Here is a 22,911-nt window from a genome sequence, read left to right on the forward strand (position 1 = left end):
ACCTGACTGTTGTGTTCAGGGAACCTACCTCACTACAGCAGAGACCTGACTGTTGTGTTCAGGGAACCCACCTCACCACAGCAGAGACCTGACTGTTGTGTTCAGGGAACCCACCTCACCACAGCAGAGACCTGACTGTTGTGTTCAGGGAACCCACCTCACCACAGCAGAGACCTGACTATTGTGTTCAGGGAACCCACCTCACCACAGCAGAGACCTGACTGTTGTGTTCGGTGAATCCCACCTCACCACAGCAGAGACCTGACTGTTGAGCTCGGCGAATCCCACCTCACCCCAGCACAGACCTGACTGTTGAGCTCGGCCGAATCCCGCCTCACCACAGCAGAGACCTGACTGTTGTGTTCAGGGAACCCACCTCAACACAGCAGAGACCTGACTGTTGTGTTCAGGGAATCCACCTTACCACAGCAGAGACCTGACTGTTGAGCTCGGCGAATCCCACCTCACCACACCAGAGACCTGACTGTGAAGCTCGACGAATTCCACCTAACCACAGCAGAGACCTGACTGTTGTGTTCGGCGAATCCCACCTCACCACAGCAGAGACCTTACTGTTGTGTTCGGCGAATCCCACCTCACCATAGCACAGACCTGACTGTTGTGTTCAGGGAACCCACCTCAACACAGCAGAGACCTGACTGTTGTGTTCAGGGAACCCACCTCACCACAGCAGAGACCTGACTGTTGAGCTCGGCGAATCCCACCTCACCACAGCAGAGACCTGACTGTTGAGTTCGGCGAATCCCACCTCACCACAGCACAAACCTGACTGTTGAGCTCGGCGAATCCCACCTCACCACAGCAGAGACCTGACTGTGGTGTTTGGTGAATCCCACCTCACCACAGCAGAGACCTGACTGTTGAGCTCGGCGAATCCCACCTCACCACAGCAGAGACCTGACTGTTGTGTTCGGCGAATCCCACCTCACCACAGCAGAGACCTGACTGTTGAGCTCGGCGAATCCCACCTCACCCCAGCACAGACCTGACTGTTGAGCTCGGCCGAATCCCGCCTCACCACAGCAGAGACCTGACTGTTGTGTTCAGGGAATCCACCTCACCACAGCAGAGACCTGACTGTTGAGCTCGGCGAATCCCACCTCACCACAGCAGAGACCTGACTGTGTAGCTCGGCGAATTCCACCTAACCACAGCAGAGACCTGACTGTTGTGTTCGGCGAATCCCACCTCACCACAGCAGAGACCTGACTGTTGTGTTCGGCAAATCCCACCTCACCACAGCACAGAACTGACTGTTGTGTTCAGGGAACCCACCTCAACACAGCAGAGACCTGACTGTTGTGTTCAGGGAACCCACCTCACCACAGCAGAGACCTGACTGTTGAGCTCGGCGAATCCCACCTCACCACAGCAGAGACCTGACAGTGTAGCTCGGCGAATCCCACCTAACCACAGCAGAGACCTGACTGTTGAGCTCGGCGAATCCCACCTCACCACAGCAGAGACCTGACTGTTGAGTTCGGCGAATCCCACCTCACCACAGCAGAGACCTGACTGTTGAGTTCGGTGAATCCCACCTCACCACAGCAGAGACCTGACTGTTGAGTTCGGCGAATCCCACCTCACCACAGCAGAGACCTGACTGTTGAGCTCGGCCAATTCCACCTCACCACAGCAGAGACCTGACTGTTGAGCTCGGCCAATCCCACCTCACCACAGCAGAGACCTGACTGTTGAGCTCGGCGAATCCCACCTCACCACAGCAGAGACCTGACGGTTGTGTTCAGGGAACCCACCTCACCACAGCAGAGAACTGACTGTTGTGTTCAGGGAACCCACCTCACCACAGCAGAGACCTGACTGTTGTGTTCAGGGAACCCACATCACCACAGCAGAGACCTGACTGTTGTGTTCAGGGAACCTACCTCACCACAGCAGAGACCTGACTGTTGTGTTCAGGGAATCCACCTCACCACAGCAGAGACCTGACTGTTGTATTCAGGGAACCCACCTCACCACAGCAGAGACCTGACTGTTGTGTTCAGCGAACTCACCTCACCACAGCATAGACCTGACTGTTGTGTTCAGGGAACCCACCTCACCACAGCAGAGACCTGACTGTTGTGTTCGGCGAATTCCACCTCACCACAGCACAGACCTAACTGTTGAGCTCGGCGAATCCCACCTCACCACAGCAGAGACCTGACTGTTGTGTTCAGCGAATCCCACCTCACCACAGCAGAGACCTGACTGTTGAGCTCGGCGAATCCCACCTCACCACAGCAGAGACCTGACTGTTGTGTTCAGGGAACCCACCACACCACAGCAGAGACCTGACTGTTGTGTTCAGCGAACCCACCTCACCACAGCAGAGACCTGACTGTTGAGCTCAGCGAATCCCACCTCACCACAGCAGAGACCTGACTGTGTAGCTCGGCGAATCCCACCTCACCACAACAGAGACCTGACTGTTGAGTTCGGTGAATCCCACCTCACCACAGCAGAGACCTGACTGTTGAGTTCGGTGAATCCCACCTCACCACAGCAGAGACCTGACTGTTGAGCTCGGCGAATCCCACCTCACCACAGCAGAGACCTGACTGTTGAGCTTGGCCAATCCCACCTCACCACAGCAGAGACCTAAATGTTGTGTTCAGCGAACTCACCTCACCACAGCTTAGACCTGACTGTTGTGTTCAGGGAACCCACCTCACCACAGCAGAGACCTGACTGTTGTGTTCGGCGAATCCCACCTCACCACAGCACAGACCTGACTGTTGAGCTCGGCGAATCCCACCTCACCACAGCAGAGACCTGACTGTTGTGTTCGGCGAATCCCACCCCACCACAGCAGAGACCTAACTGTTGAGCTCGGAGAATCTCACCTCGACACAGCAGAAACCTGACTGTTGTGTTCAGGGAACCCACCTCACCACAGCAGAGACCTGACTGTTGTGTTCAGGAAACCCACCTCACCACAGCAGAGACCTCACTGTTGTGTTCAGGGAACCTACCTCTCCACAGCAGAGACCTGACTGTTGTGTTCAGGGAACCTACCTCACCACAGCAGAGACCTGACTGTTGTGTTCAGGGAACCCACCTCACCACAGCAGAGACCTGACTGTTGTGTTCAGGGAACCCACCTCACCACAGCAGAGACCTGACTGTTGTGTTCAGGGAACCTACCTCTCCACAGCAGAGACCTGACTGTTGAGTTCGGTGAATCCCACCTCACCACAGCAGAGACCTGACTGTTGAGTTCGGCGAATCCCACCTCACCACAGCAGAGACCTGACTGTTGAGCTCGGCCAATTCCACCTCACCACAGCAGAGACCTGACTGTTGAGCTCGGCCAATCCCACCTCACCACAGCAGAGACCTGACTGTTGAGCTCGGCGAATCCCACCTCACCACAGCAGAGACCTGACGGTTGTGTTCAGGGAACCCACCTCACCACAGCAGAGAACTGACTGTTGTGTTCAGGGAACCCACCTCACCACAGCAGAGACCTGACTGTTGTGTTCAGGGAACCCACATCACCACAGCAGAGACCTGACTGTTGTGTTCAGGGAACCTACCTCACCACAGCAGAGACCTGACTGTTGTGTTCAGGGAATCCACCTCACCACAGCAGAGACCTGACTGTTGTATTCAGGGAACCCACCTCACCACAGCAGAGACCTGACTGTTGTGTTCAGCGAACTCACCTCACCACAGCATAGACCTGACTGTTGTGTTCAGGGAACCCACCTCACCACAGCAGAGACCTGACTGTTGTGTTCGGCGAATTCCACCTCACCACAGCACAGACCTAACTGTTGAGCTCGGCGAATCCCACCTCACCACAGCAGAGACCTGACTGTTGAGTTCGGCTAATCCCACCTCACCACAGCAGAGACCTGACTGTTGAGCTCGGCGAATCCCACCTCACCACAGCAGAGACCTGACTGTTGTGTTCGGCGAATCCCACCTCACCACAGCAGAGACCTGACTGTTGTGTTCGGCGAATCCCACCTCACCACAGCACAGACCTGACTGTTAAGCTCGACGAATCCCACCTCACCACAGCAGAGACCTGACTGTTATGTTCGGCGAATCCCACCTCACCACAGCAGAGACCTGACTGTTGAGCTCGGCGAATCCCACCTTACCACAGCAGAGACCTGACTGTTAAGCTCGGCGAATCCCACCTTACCACAGCAGAGACCTGACTGTTGAGCTCGGCGAATCCCACCTCACCACAGCAGAGACCTGACTGTTGAGCTCGGCGAATCCCACCTCACCACAGCAGAGACCTGACTGTTGTGTTCGGCGAATCCCACCTCACCACAGCAGAGACCTGACTGTTGAGCTCGGCGAATCCCACCTCACCACAACAGAGACCTGACTGTTGTGTTCGGAGAATTCCACCTCACCACAGCAGAGACCTGACTGTTGTGTTCAGGGAACCCACCTCACCACAGCAGAGACCTGACTGTTGTGTTCAGGGAACCTACCTCACCACAGCAGAGACCTGACTATTGTGTTCAGGGAACCCACCTCACCACAGCAGAGACCTGACTGTTGAGCTCGGAGAATCCCATCTCACCACAGCAGAGACCTGACTGTTGTGTTCGGCGAATCCCACCTCACCACAGCAGAGACCTGACTGTTTTGTTCGGCGAATCCCACCTCACCACAGCAGAGACCTAACTGTTGTGTTCGGCGAATCCCACCTCACCACAGCAGAGACCTGACTGTTGTGTTCGGCGAATACCACCTCACCACAGCAGAGACCTGACTGTTGAGTTTGGCGAATCCCACCTCACCACAGCAGAAACCTGACTGTTGTGTTCGGCGAATCCCACCTCACCACAGCAGAGACCTGACTGTTGAGCTCGGCGAATCCCACCTCACCATAGCAGAGACCTGACTGTTGAGCTCGGCGAATCCCACCTCACCACAGCAGAGACCTGACTGTTGAGCTCGGCGAATCCCACCTCACCACAGCAGAGACCTGACTGTGTAGCTCGGCGAATCGCACCTAATCACAGCAGAGACCTGACTGTTGTGTTCGGCGAATCCCACCTCACCACAGCAGAGACCTGACTGTTGTGTTTGGCGAATCCCACCTCACCACATCAGAAACCTGACTGTTGAGCTCGGCGAATCCCACCTCACCACAGAAGAGACCTGACTGTGGTGTTTGGTGAATCCCACCTCACCACAGCAGAGACCTGACTTTTGTGTTTGGCGAATCCCACCTCACCACAGCAGAAACCTGACTGTTGAGCTCAGCGAATCCCACCTCACCACAGCAGAGACCTGACTGTGGTGTTTGGTGAATCCCACCTCACCACAGCAGAGACCTGACTGTTGTGTTCGGCGAATCCCACCTCACCCCAGCAGAGACCTGACTGTTGTGTTCGGCGAATCCCACCTCACCACAGCAGAGACCTGACTGTTGAGTTCGGCGAATCCCACCTCACCACAGCAGAGACCTGACTGTTGAGTTCGGCGAATCCCACCTCACCACAGCAGAGACCTGACTGTTGAGTTTGGCAAATCCCACCTCACCATAGCAGAGACCTGACTGTTGTGTTCAGGGAACCCACCTCACCACAGCAGAGACCTGACTGTTGTGTTCAGGGAACCCACCTCACCACAGCAGAGACCTGACTGTTGTGTTCAGGGAACGCACCTCACCACAGCAGAGACCTGACTGTTGTGTTCAGGGAACCCACCTCACCACAGCAGAGACCTGACTGTTGTGTTCAGGGAACCCACCTCACCACAGCAGAGACCTGACTGTTGTGTTCTGGGAACCCACCTCACCACAGCACAGACCTGACTGTTGTGTTCAGGGAACCCACCTCACCACAGTAGAGACCTGACTGTTGTGTTCAGGGAACCCACCTCACCACAGCAGAGACCTGACTGTTGTGTTCAGGGAACCCACCTCACCACAGCAGAGACCTCACTATTGTGTTCAGGGAACCCACCTCACCACAGCAGAAACCTGACTGTTGAGTTTGGCGAATCCCATCTCACCACAGCAGAGACCTGACTGTTGTGTTCGGCAAATCCCACCTCACCACAGCAGAGACCTGACTGTTGAGCTCGGCGAGTCCCACCTTACCACAGCAGAGACCTGACTGTTGAGCTCGGCGAATCCCACCTCACCACAGCAGAGACCTGACTGTTGAGTTTGGCTAATCCCACCTCACCACAGCAGAGACCAGACTGTTGAGCTCGGCGAATCCCACCTCACCACAGCAGAGACCTGACTGTTGTGTTCGGCGAATCCCACCTCACCACAGCAGAGACCTGACTGTTGTGTTCGGCGAATCCCACCTCACCACAGCACAGACCTGACTGTTAAGCTCGACGAATCCCACCTCACCACAGCAGAGACCTGACTGTTATGTTCGGCGAATCCCACCTCACCACAGCAGAGACCTGACTGTTGAGCTCGGCGAATGCCACCTTACCACAGCAGAGACCTGACTGTGAAGCTCGGCGAATCCCACCTTACCACAGCAGAGACCTGACTGTTGAGCTCGGCGAATCCCACCTCACCACAGCTGAGACCTGACTGTTGAGCTCGGCGAATCCCACCTCACCACAGCAGAGACCTGACTGTTGTGTTCAGGGAACCCACCTCACCACAGCAGAGACCTGACTGTTGTGTTCAGGGAACCTACCTCACCACAGCAGAGAATTGACTATTGTGTTCAGGGAACCCACCTCACCACAGCAGAGACCTGACTGTTGAGCTCGGCGAATCCCATCTCACCACAGCAGAGACCTGACTGTTGTGTTCGGCGAATCCCACCTCACCACAGCAGAGACCTGACTGTTTTGTTCGGCGAATCCCACCTCACCACAGCAGAGACCTGACTGTTGTGTTCGGCGAATCCCACCTCACCCCAGCAGAGACCTGACTGTTGTGTTCGGCGAATCCCACCTCACCACAGCAGAGACCTGACTGTTGAGTTTGGCGAATCCCACCTCACCACAGCAGAAACCTGACTGTTGTGTTCGGCGAATCCCACCTCACCACAGCAGAGACCTGACTGTTGAGCTCGGCGAATCCCACCTCACCATAGCAGAGACCTGACTGTTGAGCTCGGCGAATCCCACCTCACCACAGCAGAGACCTGACTGTTGAGCTCGGCGAATCCCACCTCACCACAGCAGAGACCTGACTGTGTACCTCGGCGAATCGCACCTAATCACAGCAGAGACCTGACTGTTGTGTTCGGCGAATCCCACCTCACCACAGCAGAGACCTGACTGTTGTGTTCGGCGAATCCCACCTCACCCCAGCAGAGACCTGACTGTTGTGTTCGGCGAATCCCACCTCACCACAGCAGAAACCTGACTGTTGAGTTCGGCGAATCCCACCTCACCACAGCAGAGACCTGACTGTTGAGTTCGGCGAATCCCACCTCACCACAGCAGAGACCTGACTGTTGAGTTTGGCAAATCCCACCTCACCATAGCAGAGACCTGACTGTTGTGTTCAGGGAACCCACCTCACCACAGCAGAGACCTGACTGTTGTGTTCAGGGAACCCACCTCACCACAGCAGAGACCTGACTGTTGTGTTCAGGGAACGCACCTCACCACAGCAGAGACCTGACTGTTGTGTTCAGGGAACCTACCTCACCACAGCAGAGACCTGACTGTTGTGTTCAGGGAACCTACCTCACCACAGCAGAGACCTGACTGTTGTGTTCAGGGAATCCACCTCACCACAGCAGAGACCTGACTGTTGTTTTCAGGGAACCCACCTCACCACAGCAGAGACCTGACTGTTGTGTTCAGCGAACTCACCTCACCACAGCATAGACCTGACTGTTGTGTTCAGGGAACCCACCTCACCACAGCAGAGACCTGACTGTTGTGTTTGGCGAATCCCACCTCACCACAGCAGAGACCTGACTGTTGTGCTCGGCGAATCCCACCTCACCACAGCAGAGACCTGACTGTTGAGCAAGGCGAATACCACCTCACCACAGCAGAGACCTGACTGTTGTGTTCGGCGAATCCCACGTCACCACAGCAGAGACCTGACTGTTGTGTTCGGTGAATCCCACCTCACCCCAGCAGAGACCTGACTGTTGTGTTCGGCGAATCCCACCTCACCACAGCAGAGACCTGACTGTTGAGTTCGGCGAATACCACCTTACCACAGCAGAGACCTGACTGTTGAGTTCGGCGAATCCCACCTAACCACAGCAGAGACCTGACTGTTGAGTTCGGCGAATCCCCCCTCACCACAGCAGAGACCTGACTGTTGAGTTTGGCGACTCCCACCTCACCATAGCAGAGACCTGACTGTTGTGTTCTGGGAACCCACCTCACCACAGCAGAGACCTGACTGTTGTGTTCAGGGAACCCACCTCACCACAGTAGAGACCTGACTGTTGTGTTCGGGGAACCCACCTCACCACAGCAGAGACCTGACTGTTGTGTTCAGGGAACCCACCTCACCACAGCAGAGACCTCACTGTTGTGTTCAGGGAACCTACCTCACCACAGCAGAGACCTGACTGTTGTGTTCAGGGAACCTACCTCACGACAGCAGAGACCTGACTGTTGTGTTCAGGGAACCCACCTCACCACAGCAGAGACCTGACTGTTGTGTTCAGGGAACCCACCTCACCACAGCAGAGACCTGACTGTTGTGTTCAGGGAACCCACCTCACCACAGCAGAGACCTGACTATTGTGTTCAGGGAACCCACCTCACCACAGCAGAGACCTGACTGTTGTGTTCGGCGAATCCCACCTCACCACAGCAGAGACCTGACTGTTGAGCTCGGCGAATCCCACCTCACCCCAGCACAGACCTGACTGTTGAGCTCGGCCGAATCCCGCCTCACCACAGCAGAGACCTGACTGTTGTGTTCAGGGAACCCACCTCAACACAGCAGAGACCTGACTGTTGTGTTCAGGGAATCCACCTCACCACAGCAGAGACCTGACTGTTGAGCTCGGCGAATCCCACCTCACCACACCAGAGACCTGACTGTGAAGCTCGACGAATTCCACCTAACCACAGCAGAGACCTGACTGTTGTGTTCGGCGAATCCCACCTCACCACAGCAGAGACCTTACTGTTGTGTTCGGCGAATCCCACCTCACCATAGCACAGACCTGACTGTTGTGTTCAGGGAACCCACCTCAACACAGCAGAGACCTGACTGTTGTGTTCAGGGAACCCACCTCACCACAGCAGAGACCTGACTGTTGAGCTCGGCGAATCCCACCTCACCACAGCAGAGACCTGACTGTTGAGTTCGGCGAATCCCACCTCACCACAGCACAAACCTGACTGTTGAGCTCGGCGAATCCCACCTCACCACAGCAGAGACCTGACTGTGGTGTTTGGTGAATCCCACCTCACCACAGCAGAGACCTGACTGTTGAGCTCGGCGAATCCCACCTCACCACAGCAGAGACCTGACTGTTGAGCTCGGCGAATCCTACCTCACCCCAGCACAGACCTGACTGTTGAGCTCGGCCGAATCCCGCCTCACCACAGCAGAGACCTGACTGTTGTGTTCAGGGAATCCACCTCACCACAGCAGAGACCTGACTGTTGAGCTCGGCGAATCCCACCTCACCACAGCAGAGACCTGACTGTGTAGCTCGGCGAATTCCACCTAACCACAGCAGAGACCTGACTGTTGTGTTCGGCGAATCCCACCTCACCACAGCAGAGACCTGACTGTTGTGTTCGGCAAATCCCACCTCACCACAGCACAGAACTGACTGTTGTGTTCAGGGAACCCACCTCAACACAGCAGAGACCTGACTGTTGTGTTCAGGGAACCCACCTCACCACAGCAGAGACCTGACTGTTGAGCTCGGCGAATCCCACCTCACCACAGCAGAGACCTGACAGTGTAGCTCGGCGAATCCCACCTAACCACAGCAGAGACCTGACTGTTGAGCTCGGCGAATCCCACCTCACCACAGCAGAGACCTGACTGTTGAGTTCGGCGAATCCCACCTCACCACAGCAGAGACCTGACTGTTGAGTTCGGTGAATCCCACCTCACCACAGCAGAGACCTGACTGTTGAGTTCGGCGAATCCCACCTCACCACAGCAGAGACCTGACTGTTGAGCTCGGCCAATTCCACCTCACCACAGCAGAGACCTGACTGTTGAGCTCGGCCAATCCCACCTCACCACAGCAGAGACCTGACTGTTGAGCTCGGCGAATCCCACCTCACCACAGCAGAGACCTGACGGTTGTGTTCAGGGAACCCACCACACCACAGCAGAGACCTGACTGTTGTGTTCAGCGAACCCACCTCACCACAGCAGAGACCTGACTGTTGAGCTCAGCGAATCCCACCTCACCACAGCAGAGACCTGACTGTGTAGCTCGGCGAATCCCACCTCACCACAACAGAGACCTGACTGTTGAGTTCGGTGAATCCCACCTCACCACAGCAGAGACCTGACTGTTGAGTTCGGTGAATCCCACCTCACCACAGCAGAGACCTGACTGTTGAGCTCGGCGAATCCCACCTCACCACAGCAGAGACCTGACTGTTGAGCTTGGCCAATCCCACCTCACCACAGCAGAGACCTAAATGTTGTGTTCAGCGAACTCACCTCACCAAAGCTTAGACCTGACTGTTGTGTTCAGGGAACCCACCTCACCACAGCAGAGACCTGACTGTTGTGTTCGGCGAATCCCACCTCACCACAGCACAGACCTGACTGTTGAGCTCGGCGAATCCCACCTCACCACAGCAGAGACCTGACTGTTGTGTTCGGCGAATCCCACCCCACCACAGCAGAGACCTAACTGTTGAGCTCGGAGAATCTCACCTCGACACAGCAGAAACCTGACTGTTGTGTTCAGGGAACCCACCTCACCACAGCAGAGACCTGACTGTTGTGTTCAGGAAACCCACCTCACCACAGCAGAGACCTCACTGTTGTGTTCAGGGAACCTACCTCTCCACAGCAGAGACCTGACTGTTGTGTTCAGGGAACCTACCTCACCACAGCAGAGACCTGACTGTTGTGTTCAGGGAACCCACCTCACCACAGCAGAGACCTGACTGTTGTGTTCAGGGAACCCACCTCACCACAGCAGAGACCTGACTGTTGTGTTCAGGGAACCCACCTCACCACAGCAGAGACCTGACTATTGTGTTCAGGGAACCCACCTCACCACAGCAGAGACCTGACTGTTGAGTTCGGCGAATCCCACCTCACCACAGCAGAGACCTGACTGTTGTGTTCGGCGAATCCCACCTCACCACAGCAGAGACCTGACTGTTGAGCTCAGCGAATCCCACCTCACCCCAGCACAGACCTGACTGTTGAGCTCGGCCGAATCCCGCCTCACCACAGCAGAGACCTGACTGTTGTGTTCAGGGAACCCACCTCAACACAGCAGAGACCTGACTGTTGAGCTTGGCGAATCCCACCTCACCACAGCAGAGACCTGACTGTGTAGCTCGGCGAATTCCACCTAACCACAGCAGAGACCTGACTGTTGTGTTCGGCGAATCCCACCTCACCACAGCAGAGACCTGACTGTTGTGTTCGGCGAATCCCACCTCACCATAGCAGAGACCTGACTGTTGTGTTCGGCAAATCCCACCTCACCACAGCACAGACCTGACTGTTGTGTTCAGGGAACCCACCTCAACACAGCAGAGACCTGACTGTTGTGTTCAGGGAACCCACCTCACCACAGCAGAGACCTGACTGTTGAGCTCGGCGAATCCCACCTCACCACAGCAGAGACCTGACTGTTGAGTTTGGCGAATCCCACCTCACCACAGCAGAAACCTGACTGTTGAGCTCAGCGAATCCCACCTCACCACAGCAGAGACCTGACTGTGGTGTTTGGTGAATCCCACCTCACCACAGCAGAGACCTGACTGTTGTATTCGGCGAATCCTACCTCACCACAGCAGAGACCTGACTGTTGAGCTCAGCGAATCCCACCTCACCACAGCAGAGACCTGACTGTGGTGTTTGGTGAATCCCACCTCACCACAGCAGAGACCTGACTGTTGTATTCGGCGAATCCCACCTCACCCCAGCAGAGACCTGACTGTTGTGTTCGGCGAATCCCACCTCACCACAGCAGAGACCTGACTGTTGAGCTCGGCCAATCCCACCTCACCACAGCAGAGACCTGACTGTTGTGTTCAGCGAACTCACCTCACCACAGCATAGACCTGACTGTTGTGTTCAGGGAACCCACCTCACCACAGCAGAGACCTGACTGTTGAGTTCGGAGAATCCCACCTCACCACAGCAGAGACCTGACTGTTGAGCTCGGCGAATCCCACCTCACCACAGCAGAGACCTGACTGTGTAGCTCGGCGAATCGCACCTAACCACAGCAGAGACCTGACTGTTGTGTTCGGCGAATCCCACCTCACCACAGCAGAGACCTGACTGTTGTGTTCGGCGAATCCCACCTCACCACAGCAGAAACCTGACTGTTGAGCTCAGCGAATCCCACCTCACTACAGCAGAGACCTGACTGTTGTGTTCGGCGAATCCCACCTCACCACAGCAGAGACCTGACTGTTGAGCTCGGCGAATCCTACCTCACCACAGCAGAGACCTGACTGTTGAGTTTGGCGAATCCCACCTCACCATAGCAGAGACCTGACTGTTGTGTTCAGGAAACCCACCTCACCTCAGCAGAGACCTGACTGTTGAGTTCGGCGAATCCTACCTCACCACAGCAGAGACCTGACTGTTGAGTTCGGCGAATCCTACCTCACCACAGCAGAGACCTGACTGTTGAGTTTGGCGAATCCCACCTCACCCCACCTCAGAGACCTGACTGTTGTGTTCAGGAAACCCACCTCACCTCAGCAGAGACCTGACTGTTGTGTTCAGGGAACCCACCTCACCACAGCAGAGACCTGACTGTTGTGTTCAGGGAACCTACCTCACCACAGCAGAGACCTGACTGTTGTGTTCAGGGAATCCACCTCACCACAGCAGAGACCTGACTGTTGTATTCAAGCCAAGTATGAATCCAGGCTAGCACACCATTCACGTTGCAGTAATCTTCTTTATTGCTACATCAGCACATCAAAGTGACAATTGTTTCGGGGCCAATAACAGGTCCCCTTCATCAGACAGTGCAGACAAACAATACACCTCATAGTGCACATTCATTATATACTTGGGTTGATATCCGCCCATGGCAATCAACGGTGCTCAGACCCTCCCCTTCATCCCACATGAGCTTCAATTATCGAGGTAAACAGTAATAAAGACTTTCCCAGGCTTCAAAGGATAAATATATCATTATACACATTGCTTTTACACTTGCTTCACATATGCATAAACTACCATCTGGGTGCTAAAGTGATACATGAATACTGTTGTGTGGAGCGCTCACCCACCTCTCCCATATGTCAATCCGCACTCAGAGGGGCGGGATCCGCCGTCATCCAGATACACTAGATTCGCCGTCCGTCCCACGGCCACTGTGTAGGTAAAGTACCAACACCTACCCGGCCGCCGCATCACTTCCGCCCGGCGCTACATCACTTCCGCCCTTCTCCACATCCAATGGGTAACATCAACGCTAGTAACCATGGCTACTATGCGTTTCCCTGTCAGCGGCAAGCTACAACAAAACTCCTAGAAGTCGCATAATGCTCCATACATCGCCGCATCACATTCCTCATCACCACAACGGCCATAAACATATGGACACCATGGTGTAGTGGACAGTGCTGGCGATTGGCCCCGAAGGGCTCTCAAAACATGGAACAATACAAATCCTCGTCGCAGCCACAACTATAAGCAATGTGAAAAATACATGGGCATCAGTGATTCTCGCTCCCCTCCGATTACATATGACACTGAGGTTTCCAGAGCGCCACACAAAACAGTACCCCCTAATATACTCAATAGCCTGTCTGTCAATTCTCACTATCCAACCCTCACATAATCAAAGTACAGCAGAATTAAAAGGGAAGGAGGGATGGGAATGGGAAAGAAAAGGAAAGGAATGAGGGAAGGGGAAAGGATAAAGGGAGGGTAAACAAGGATAGGGAAAGAGTCACATATGATCAGCCCTGACAAAGTGACAATAATACCATAACAGACAGTGTTGCATATAACCTTAGAGATCCCCTGTACACTCTCCAACCCACTTCTAATCACTACTCAAGACGACCAAAAGTCAATAAATGTATGAACATATATTCCTCAATCAGCATGGGAGGTATGACCCCCTCGATCGCCTATCTCTCACTAAGGAAGCAGTTTAATGAATTGTACTGGTTCAGCCCTTTGGGAGATACCGTATCAAGAGTATATATCCAGTAAGACTCCCTTTGTAACAGCAATCTGTTCCGGTCTCCCCCTCTCCGGGGTTTTTTCACGCAATCAATGACGAGACCCTTCAAATCATTGGTGCTGTGATTCATGTTAGCAAAATGGACAGCAACTGGTTTAGTGACGTCCAAGGCTTTACCTTTCTCCATTGCCTCGATCGCCAAACGGATATCACTTCTATGATGTTGGAAACGCACCTTAAAGGCGCCAGTGGTCTTTCCCACATAAGCCAATCCACAAGGGCAAAGCAACATATACGTGCAATACTCCGTATTGCAATTGTAGTAGTCCTTAAGGTAATAGCGTTTCCCACTCCTGGGATGTAGAAAATATGTACCAGTAATCAATGCGCTACATACATTACAATTAAAACATTTGTAGCAACCCTTCCTGCTGGAGAATACAAATGGAGTTTTCTCATACTTCTCAACTGGATCTGCTTGGACCAGCATATCCCTCAAACTCCTACTCGCTCTATAAGCAAATAGAGGAAGTTCATGCAAAATCGGGTTCAGGGTGGTGTCAGATTGCAAGATCGTAAGATTTTGGATCATAGTCTTTTTGATCATTCCAGCCATTGGGCTGTGATCATGTACAAAGGCAATCGCATTTCTAGGGAGTTTATCCTCTTTCCCTTCGGTTATTTCTCTGGCCTTCTCAAGGGCCTCCTGTAGTATTTTCTCTGGATAGCCCCTCTCAAGGAATCGTGACTTCATTACTAAAAGTTCCCGTGAGATGTCCTCCGGCTCATTACATATCCTGAGAACCCTTAGGAACTGGGATATGGGGAGACTATTAACTAAATGCTTGGGATGGGCGCTATCATGGTGTAGCAACGTATTCCGATCTGTGGGTTTCCTATACAAGGTAGTACTCAAAGTACCCTCTTTCTTTGTGATCTTTACATCAAGGAAAGGGACACTTGTATCCGATATCTCTGGATTGAATATTATCCCTTCAAACAGGGAATTCAAATATCCGATGAATGTCTCAAGTTCATCAGTTGTACCCCTCCACAGGACGAAGACGTCGTCGATGAACCTGGCCCACATAACCACGTGGGCGAGGTACATCGGCGACCCCATGACCCCCACCTCCTCAAGATACCCCACAAATAAATTATGGTTATGGTATTATTGTCACTTTGTCAGGGCTGATCATATGTGACTCTTTCCCTATCCTTGTTTACCCTCCCTTTATCCTTTCCCCTTCCCTCATTCCTTTCCTTTTCTTTCCCATTCCCATCCCTCCTTCCCTTTTAATTCTGCTGTACTTTGATTATGTGAGGGTTGGATAGTGAGAATTGACAGACAGGCTATTGAGTATATTAGGGGGTACTGTTTTGTGTGGCGCTCTGGAAACCTCAGTGTCATATGTAATCGGAGGGGAGCGAGAATCACTGATGCCCATGTATTTTTCACATTGCTTATAGTTGTGGCTGCGACGAGGATTTGTATTGTTCCATGTTTTGAGAGCCCTTCGGGGCCAATCGCCAGCACTGTCCACTACACCATGGTGTCCATATGTTTATGGCCGTTGTGGTGATGAGGAATGTGATGCGGCGATGTATGGAGCATTATGCGACTTCTAGGAGTTTTGTTGTAGCTTGCCGCTGACAGGGAAACGCATAGTAGCCATGGTTACTAGCGTTGATGTTACCCATTGGATGTGGAGAAGGGCGGAAGTGATGTAGCGCCGGGCGGAAGTGATGCGGCGGCCGGGTAGGTGTTGGTACTTTACCTACACAGTGGCCGTGGGACGGACGGCGAATCTAGTGTATCTGGATGACGGCGGATCCCGCCCCTCTGAGTGCGGATTGACATATGGGAGAGGTGGGTGAGCGCTCCACACAACAGTATTCATGTATCACTTTAGCACCCAGATGGTAGTTTATGCATATGTGAAGCAAGTGTAAAAGCAATGTGTATAATGATATATTTATCCTTTGAAGCCTGGGAAAGTCTTTATTACTGTTTACCTCGATAATTGAAGCTCATGTGGGATGAAGGGGAGGGTCTGAGCACCGTTGATTGCCATGGGCGGATATCCACCCAAGTATATAATGAATGTGCACTATGAGGTGTATTGTTTGTCTGCACTGTCTGATGAAGGGGACCTGTTATTGGCCCCGAAACAATTGTCACTTTGATGTGCTGATGTAGCAATAAAGAAGATTACTGCAACGTGAATGGTGTGCTAGCCTGGATTCATACTTGGCTTACATGATTTGGTGCCTGGGCTTAGCACCGACAGGCTATGCACCCACCCCAGGGTAAGGTGTGCCACCCCCACTTCCTTTCTGTTGTGGATTGCATCAAGCCTAGGAGGTGAGCACCCCCCGGACTACCAATGACATATTGTTATTGCTGATGGTGGATTGTTTTCCATCTTCTCAGAAGTGACTGTACCTTGATTTTTTGCTTGTCATCTGGAGTGAAAAAAGCAATTTTAACAGCCACACAGGATCACACATGGAGACCTTAGATGAAGGTGACCCTACCTTTTCCTACTCAGCTGAAGAGATCAACAACATCCTGTTTGCAGGAAGCAGACGTGTGGGGTTTGGAATTGATAAAGCCACTGACCTCCTACGGGAACTGCGTAGGTTAAAGAAACGACAAGTGGATTTAGAATTACACGGCCACACTCTTTCTGAATATTACAGATGTAAGAAAATTCCGAAAGGCTTTAGACTGGGTATCCAGCCAACGATAAGCCGGAATAAGAGGGACTTTTGTGACAGGTGGTGCGCACTATCCACGCAGCATTCACTCAACTATATGTTGATGGTGATCGAGGAGGTGAGAGTGCTATTACTGCAAGTGGAAAAGGAGATTGTGCCCGTACAATCGGGTATTCAAGAGCTTTTGATTACTGATAAGAAGTTGGCTGAGCAACTTGCTGCACTTGATACGGAGATTTACAAATATCGAGAAGAGATACAACAGAGAAAGAGAGAGAAATTTCGTCAAATCTGCCAGGATCATCAGGAAGGCCGTATATATCCATGGCTAGTGGGCCTGTCTGGGGAAAAAAGAGGACCTCGTCCCACATATAGGAGACCGAGACCCAGGAAGGGACCTAAAGGGCCACCAAAACGGAATCCGAATACTGACAGTGAGGTGTATACAGAGAATCCCTCCTCGGAAAGTGATACCCCAGGTGCATCGGGGTTTCAGCAGGCAAAAGGAGGAGAAGATTCAGGAGGGGTCGCAAAACCAAAACCTTCACAACTACAACGACCATATACAAGGAGCACACCCCGTGCCCAATCATAAACCTTAGTAATTACATTCTGAATGAGAACGAGATGGCCGTTTTATCCAAAGGACTTTCCTTCTGCCCAACATCTAGATTTGACGCATTTCAATTCGAAGTGGATATGTTCCGCTATGAGAGGCTTATGAAGCTTAAACAATTCTTTCATAATAAAGCAACTCCTAGCCAACCACAGGAACTCAGTACCAAATTCAAGCTCAAGAGTACCTTTTCCCCACCGGGTGTGTTTTCCAGTATAGAGACTTTCTCGAAGTCTGTAAAGTATGACATACTCCAAAATCATCAAAAAGTATCCAGCAGAAATAATCTCACGAAGAAGGAGAGAGCCAGTTTGAAAAGCCTCAAGGAGAATAAACAGATCATCATCAAGCCGGCCGACAAAGGCGGAGCAGTGGTCATTATGAATTACCAGGATTACAGAATGGGGATCAAAGATATGTTAGCAGATGAGACCAGTTACATCTCTATATCATCTGATCCAACTTTAGCAACTTTGAAAAAGCTACAATACTTACTGGATCTGGCGATGTCCAATAGTTGGATATCAGAAAAGGAAAAAGAATTTTTGCTCCCAAAGTTTCCTCAGAGGCCTGTGATCTATGGGCTGCCCAAAGTCCATAAGGGCACTACCCCACTTAAATTTCGCCCTATCATCTCGGGCACAGAATCAGCAACTCAATCGCTGGCTAGATTTATCGACTTTCATCTGCAACCCTTGGTTCAATCGTTACCAGCATATTTCAGAGACACTGAACATTTTCTGCAGAAACTGGCAACAATCAAGGAGGTGAGTGATGCAACAATACTGTGCACAATGGACATTAGCTCCCTGTACACTTCTATACCTAATCAAGATGGGTTAAAAGCAGTAAGACATTTCTTGCTGAAACAAGAAAGTAGACTATTACCGGTGGAATTTGTTCTGGCAGGACTTGAGCTCATTCTAACTGAGAACTGTTTTCGTTTTGAAAATGAGTGGTACAGACAGTGCAAGGGAACGGCAATGGGCAGCTCGGCTGCCCCGGCCTTCGCCAATTTATTTGTGGGGTATCTTGAGGAGGTGGGGGTCATGGGGTCGCCGATGTACCTCGCCCACGTGGTTATGTGGGCCAGGTTCATCGACGACGTCTTCGTCCTGTGGAGGGGTACAACTGATGAACTTGAGACATTCATCGGATATTTGAATTCCCTGTTTGAAGGGATAATATTCAATCCAGAGATATCGGATACAAGTGTCCCTTTCCTTGATGTAAAGATCACAAAGAAAGAGGGTACTTTGAGTACTACCTTGTATAGGAAACCCACAGATCGGAATACGTTGCTACACCATGATAGCGCCCATCCCAAGCATTTAGTTAATAGTCTCCCCATATCCCAGTTCCTAAGGGTTCTCAGGATATGTAATGAGCCGGAGGACATCTCACGGGAACTTTTAGTAATGAAGTCACGATTCCTTGAGAGGGGCTATCCAGAGAAAATACTACAGGAGGCCCTTGAGAAGGCCAGAGAAATAACCGAAGGGAAAGAGGATAAACTCCCTAGAAATGCGATTGCCTTTGTACATGATCACAGCCCAATGGCTGGAATGATCAAAAAGACTATGATCCAAAATCTTACGATCTTGCAATCTGACACCACCCTGAACCCGATTTTGCATGAACTTCCTCTATTTGCTTATAGAGCGAGTAGGAGTTTGAGGGATATGCTGGTCCAAGCAGATCCAGTTGAGAAGTATGAGAAAACTCCATTTGTATTCTCCAGCAGGAAGGGTTGCTACAAATGTTTTAATTGTAATGTATGTAGCGCATTGATTACTGGTACATATTTTCTACATCCCAGGAGTGGGAAACGCTATTACCTTAAGGACTACTACAATTGCAATACGGAGTATTGCACGTATATGTTGCTTTGCCCTTGTGGATTGGCTTATGTGGGAAAGACCACTGGCGCCTTTAAGGTGCGTTTCCAACATCATAGAAGTGATATCCGTTTGGCGATCGAGGCAATGGAGAAAGGTAAAGCCTTGGACGTCACTAAACCAGTTGCTGTCCATTTTGCTAACATGAATCACAGCACCAATGATTTGAAGGGTCTCGTCATTGATTGCGTGAAAAAACCCCGGAGAGGGGGAGACCGGGACAGATTGCTGTTACAAAGGGAGTCTTACTGGATATATACTCTTGATACGGTATCTCCCAAAGGGCTGAACCAGTACAATTCATTAAACTGCTTCCTTAGTGAGAGATAGGCGATCGAGGGGGTCATACCTCCCATGCTGATTGAGGAATATATGTTCATACATTTATTGACTTTTGGTCGTCTTGAGTAGTGATTAGAAGTGGGTTGGAGAGTGTACAGGGGATCTCTAAGGTTATATGCAACACTGTCTGTTATGGTATTATTGTCACTTTGTCAGGGCTGATCATATGTGACTCTTTCCCTATCCTTGTTTACCCTCCCTTTATCCTTTCCCCTTCCCTCATTCCTTTCCTTTTCTTTCCCATTCCCATCCCTCCTTCCCTTTTAATTCTGCTGTACTTTGATTATGTGAGGGTTGGATAGTGAGAATTGACAGACAGGCTATTGAGTATATTAGGGGGTACTGTTTTGTGTGGCGCTCTGGAAACCTCAGTGTCATATGTAATCGGAGGGGAGCGAGAATCACTGATGCCCATGTATTTTTCACATTGCTTATAGTTGTGGCTGCGACGAGGATTTGTATTGTTCCATGTTTTGAGAGCCCTTCGGGGCCAATCGCCAGCACTGTCCACTACACCATGGTGTCCATATGTTTATGGCCGTTGTGGTGATGAGGAATGTGATGCGGCGATGTATGGAGCATTATGCGACTTCTAGGAGTTTTGTTGTAGCTTGCCGCTGACAGGGAAACGCATAGTAGCCATGGTTACTAGCGTTGATGTTACCCATTGGATGTGGAGAAGGGCGGAAGTGATGTAGCGCCGGGCGGAAGTGATGCGGCGGCCGGGTAGGTGTTGGTACTTTACCTACACAGTGGCCGTGGGACGGACGGCGAATCTAGTGTATCTGGATGACGGCGGATCCCGCCCCTCTGAGTGCGGATTGACATATGGGAGAGGTGGGTGAGCGCTCCACACAACAGTATTCATGTATCACTTTAGCACCCAGATGGTAGTTTATGCATATGTGAAGCAAGTGTAAAAGCAATGTGTATAATGATATATTTATCCTTTGAAGCCTGGGAAAGTCTTTATTACTGTTTACCTCGATAATTGAAGCTCATGTGGGATGAAGGGGAGGGTCTGAGCACCGTTGATTGCCATGGGCGGATATCCACCCAAGTATATAATGAATGTGCACTATGAGGTGTATTGTTTGTCTGCACTGTCTGATGAAGGGGACCTGTTATTGGCCCCGAAACAATTGTCACTTTGATGTGCTGATGTAGCAATAAAGAAGATTACTGCAACGTGAATGGTGTGCTAGCCTGGATTCATACATGGCTTACATGATTTGGTGCCTGGGCTTAGCACCGACAGGCTATGCACCCACCCCAGGGTAAGGTGTGCCACCCCCACTTCCTTTCTGTTGTTGACTGTTGTATTCAGGGAACCCACCTCACCACAGCAGAGACCTGACTGTTGTGTTCAGGGAACCCACCTCACCACAGCAGAGACCTGACTAATGTGTTCAGGGAACCCACCTCACCACAGCAGAGACCTGACTGTTGAGTTCGGCGAATCCCACCTCACCACAGCAGAGACCTGACTGTTTAGCTCGGCGAATCCCACCTCACCCCAGCAGAGACCTGACTGTTGTGTTCAGGGAACCCACCTCACCACAGCAGAGTCCTGACTGTTGTGTTCGGCAAATCCCACCTCACCACAGCAGAGACCTGACTGTTGTGTTAAGGGAACCCACCTCACCACAGCAGAGACCTGACTGTTGAGTTCGGCGAATCCCACTTCACCACAACAGAGACCTGACTGTTGAGTTCGGTGAATCCCACCTCACCACAACAGAGACCTGACTGTTGAGTTCGGTGAATCCCACCTCACCACAGCAGAGACCTGACTGTTGAGCTCGGCCAATCCCACCTCACCACAGCAGAGACCTGACTGTTGAGCTCGGCGAATCCCACCTCACCACAGCAGAGACCTGACGGTTGTGTTCAGGGAACCCACCTCACCACAGCAGAGAACTGACTGTTGTGTTCAGGGAACCCACCTCACCACAGCAGAGACCTGACTGTTGTGTTCAGGGAACCCACATCACCACAGCAGAGACCTGACTGTTGTGTTCAGGGAACCTACCTCACCACAGCAGAGACCTGACTGTTGTGTTCAGGGAATCCACCTCACCACAGCAGAGACCTGACTGTTGTATTCAGGGAACCCACCTCACCACAGCAGAGACCTGACTGTTGTGTTCAGCGAACTCACCTCACCACAGCATAGACCTGACTGTTGTGTTCAGGGAACCCACCTCACCACAGCAGAGACCTGACTGTTGTGTTCGGCGAATTCCACCTCACCACAGCACAGACCTAACTGTTGAGCTCGGCGAATCCCACCTCACCACAGCAGAGACCTGACTGTTGTGTTCAGCGAATCCCACCTCACCACAGCAGAGACCTGACTGTTGAGCTCGGCGAATCCCACCTCACCACAGCAGAGACCTGACTGTTGTGTTCAGGGAACCCACCACACCACAGCAGAGACCTGACTGTTGTGTTCAGCGAACCCACCTCACCACAGCAGAGACCTGACTGTTGAGCTCAGCGAATCCCACCTCACCACAGCAGAGACCTGACTGTGTAGCTCGGCGAATCCCACCTCACCACAACAGAGACCTGACTGTTGAGTTCGGTGAATCCCACCTCACCACAGCAGAGACCTGACTGTTGAGTTCGGTGAATCCCACCTCACCACAGCAGAGACCTGACTGTTGAGCTCGGCGAATCCCACCTCACCACAGCAGAGACCTGACTGTTGAGCTTGGCCAATCCCACCTCACCACAGCAGAGACCTAAATGTTGTGTTCAGCGAACTCACCTCACCACAGCTTAGACCTGACTGTTGTGTTCAGGGAACCCACCTCACCACAGCACAGACCTGACTGTTGAGCTCGGCGAATCCCACCTCACCACAGCAGAGACCTGACTGTTGTGTTCGGCGAATCCCACCCCACCACAGCAGAGACCTAACTGTTGAGCTCGGAGAATCTCACCTCGACACAGCAGAAACCTGACTGTTGTGTTCAGGGAACCCACCTCACCACAGCAGAGACCTGACTGTTGTGTTCAGGAAACCCACCTCACCACAGCAGAGACC

Source organism: Hyperolius riggenbachi, chromosome 2 (assembly GCF_040937935.1).
Source record: "Hyperolius riggenbachi isolate aHypRig1 chromosome 2, aHypRig1.pri, whole genome shotgun sequence".
NCBI lineage: Eukaryota > Metazoa > Chordata > Amphibia > Anura > Hyperoliidae > Hyperolius > Hyperolius riggenbachi.